This window comes from Myotis davidii, unplaced genomic scaffold, assembly GCF_000327345.1.
Source record: "Myotis davidii unplaced genomic scaffold, ASM32734v1 scaffold699, whole genome shotgun sequence".
In the NCBI taxonomy this organism is placed as follows: domain Eukaryota; kingdom Metazoa; phylum Chordata; class Mammalia; order Chiroptera; family Vespertilionidae; genus Myotis; species Myotis davidii.
In genome coordinates, this window is record NW_006291007.1 from 633,844 (window position 1) to 637,454 (window position 3,611).

The 3,611-nt window shown below is 49.9% G+C and overlaps 1 long non-coding RNA gene across 1 annotated transcript in view; it reads left to right on the plus strand.

Annotated features, from left to right (window-relative positions):
• Window positions 1–2,112: 2,112 nt before the first annotated feature.
• LOC102774683 overlaps window positions 2,113–3,611 on the plus strand; it is a 2,009-nt gene continuing 510 nt past the window's right edge. Inside the window, exon 1 of the long non-coding RNA XR_435684.2 lies at window positions 2,113–2,272. This is a non-coding gene — a long non-coding RNA (uncharacterized LOC102774683). The remainder of the gene's footprint in view (window positions 2,273–3,611) is intronic.

A 3,611-nucleotide genomic window follows, 5' to 3' on the forward strand; every position in this document is an offset into this window, starting at 1 on the left:
CCACCCCAGGGTCCTTCCTCCTGACCTCAAGCCCGCAACATCCCCACCTGTGCCTGCTGACCCCAGCACCCGCCGCTGAACCCCAACATTCTGCTCAGGGTCACCCCAGCCCTCCACTATGCCCCCCAGCCAACAACACCCATGCCAGGTCCAGAACCTGCGAGTCTCCGAAGGTGCCAGCCCCTGGCCACTGCAGCCCACACCTCCACGCCGCCCGATCTTGGGGCCCTCCATTCCGCTCTGCCTCGCAGCCCCGGTCTCGATCCTCTCCCTCCTGACCCCCCAGCACCCCCTTTTCCTCCTCATCCATCTGGCCGGCACCCTCCGCGCCCTGCCTCCCGGAGCCCAGGTGTCTCCAGACCCCTAGGAGCCCTCGCCCGGCTCCTGCGGTTGGAGCGGGGACCAGGCTGGGGTCCCGCCGCTCGCCCTGACCCCTGGAGGGTCCCGGGTGGAGAGGAAGGGCGGGCGTGCCGAGTCCATGAGCTTGCCCGCGGGGCTGGAAGGATGCGGCCCCTCCTCCGCGGGTTCTTCCTCTGGCCTGAGGAGGAAGAGTTTCCAGAAAGGGGGGGCGGGGCCACAAGACCCAGGTTAGGAGAGGGGGCTGGTGACCTTTACTTGCTCGGTCCCCTCCTCCTCCCCTGGCCCTTGGCTCCCCCTACACAATGAACAGCTTGTTGAGAATTTGCATTTTATGAAAATAGGGTGAAAAGACAAAGGGGCCTCCCTCCCATGCTGCCCAGTGCTTCCTCCCTGGCCCATTTGGAAGTGTCCCCACCCCCGAGGCCAATCTTTGGTTCTGGAGAAAGAGGGTCCCCTTATCTTCCTAGCCTGGGGGAGGCCTGTGGGGAGAGTTAACCAGGGCACCAACCAGGAAAACTGTAGGCTCTTTGGGTTCATGGGACAATGGCTGGTCTGGGACAGGGCTTCTCCCAAGGATGAATAATTGAGAGAGAGAGAGAGAAAGAGAGAGAGAGAGAGAGACTACTCTAATTTCTCAAAGGCCCTAAAGCGGCAGGAACCCTCAGCTCTGTCATTCTCACCCACCCCACCCCAAAAAAAAGCAAAATAAAAAGAACTCCCAATCTCTCTCCTAAGTATGATGAGACTTAAGGATACATTTGAGGGCTAAGATTTATTATTATTATTATTATTATTATTATTATTGATCCCAGAAAGTGTCAAATGTATGGCAATGTCAAGCGGTCCAGGTTGAGCTAGATACTGCTGGTCCCTGACTCTAATTTCTCAAAGGCCCTAAAGCGGCAGGAACCCTCAGCTCTGTCATTCTCACCCACCCCACCCCAAAAAAAAGCAAAATAAAAAGAACTCCCAATCTCTCTCCTAAGTATGATGAGACTTAAGGATACATTTGAGGGCTAAGATTTATTATTATTATTGGTCCCAGAAAGCGTCAAATGTAATGGCAATGTCAAGTGGTCCAGGTTGAGCTAGATACTGCTGGTCCCTGAAACAGTCTGTACTTTGGAGGAGGAGATTGGCCCCTCTGTCCCCTGTCTTCCCACAGTTGGGCTGGGATTACCCGCCCTCCAGACCGGGGCCCTGAGCCCAGCTCCCCAGCGCAGAGAAGGCCATGACAGAAAACCAGCCATTAAAAGTTTGGTCCTGTTCCTAGCCTCTGCTGGGTATCAGCAGTCCTTATTGTTTGGTGATTTTGTTTGATTCTAAGAACCTAGTCAACATAGCAGTCTTTCTTTGAATTCCTCAGCATGTCAATACTGGAGCGTATTAGTTCAGGGAAGGTGAATAGTAGTAATAGTCATAGTAATATTAACTAATACACGTGCCCTTCTGAGCTCATCACTTACCTACATTAATTCATTAACTCCTCACATTTCCGTGAAGTCAGTACTGGTTTAGTCTTTACAGTTGGGTTACGTCGCTTTTCCAGGGTTACTGGGTTGGTGGGACTCGAACTCACACGACCTTCCTAACATTCAGTTAGGCTGTAGACTCTTGCTTGTAACATTTTTACTACCTTTCTTTAAAGGTCCCTGTTTTTTCTCTGCCAGGGAAGCCTGGAATTGCTCATCGAGACTTAACATCCTAGTGAAGAAAAATGGCATGTGCGCCATTGCAGACCTGCGCCTGGCCGTCCGCTTGTATGCAGTCACTGACACCACTGACATTGCCCCAAATCAGAGGGTGGGAACCAAACAGTAGGAAGGCCCTGGGCCTCTCTGCCTTTGCCCTCTACCTGTACTGAGTGGTCCATGTGTGTCCTTCCTTGTTGTGCGGAAGGAAGGAAGAGAAGGTCTGTTTATCGGTTGAATCTCAGTGAATTTCACTAAATTGTTCTGCTTTTTCCCTCCCCTTTGACCTGAATGAATGAATGACCCAGACTCCAAAATGTAAGGCCTGAGGTGATCCCCTGATTTGTATCGTCGTATTAATTAGCTGAGAGGGACTTTGATGACTATCTAGAATAATTTTCACATTATCTGCAGAATGAGATTTAAGCCCAGCCCATCATTGGGGCTACATTTAATGAAGTCCTAGACCCCAGTAGCAACTAGATATTACATATTGTTAGTGCCCTGTGACCCACGGTACAAATACCGCTGCCAAGAAATCAAAACAAACTAAAAATCATTCGTGGTGGTTAAAAAGTAGAGGTACAAATAAGAGTGGCCTATGCCACTTCCCAAAGCTAGATTAAAATCCCAAACATGGGAGTTTGCAATAAAAGCATTGATCAGTTCCTCGTCCCCAAGGGGCTTTTTTGGGGTGGTACCCACATTCTGAGGGCTCCCGAGTCAATGCTTTGATTTAAGGAGAGAAGTCATCTTTTCCTACGCGTGATCATATTTCCTTTGCTGTTGCAGATACCTGGCCCCTGAAGTGCTTGATGAAACCATTAACAGGAAGCACTTTGACTTCTTTACTAGTAAATGTGCTCATCTCTATGCCCCGGGGCTTGTATATTGGGAGATTGCTTGAAGATGCATTTCTGGAGGTACTTTTCTCTTCTGCCTTTTCTTGCTCCTGCCTCCCAGTCTAGGATGCTGGATCACCTGAGGATGCTGGTGTTCTGCTGCCTCCTTTTTACAACCTGTGGGGTGCCTAGTGACAGACTCCATCCATCGCAGCTTTCTCATCAAATATGCGGGAACCTTGGAGGTAGCTGTGCGAAGAAGGGTGTGTTCGCTCTCTGGACCAGCTTCTAAAGTAGTGCTTTACATTGTGGTAAACATTCTGGAGGCCTATTTGGCTTTTTATTTTATTTTTTTTTATATATATTTTATTGATTTTTTACAGAGAGGAAGGGAGAGAGATAGAGAGTTAGAAACATTGATGAGAGAGAAACATCGATCAGCCGCCTCCTGCACATCTCCTACTGGGGATGTGCCCGCAACCAAGGTACATGCCCCTGACCGGAATCGAACCTGGGACCTTTCAGTCTGCAGGCCGATTCTCTATCCACCGAGCCAAACCGGTTTCGGCCTATTTGGCTTTTTAAATTATTAAACAGATTGTTCTTGTTGGTCCCGGAGATTGCAGGCGTCCCCTTTATACAGGAGGCATTGTGTGCTAACACACTGGCTCTCAAGCTGCGGCTCCTGGGGAACATGGGTTCTGTTGACAAATTAATA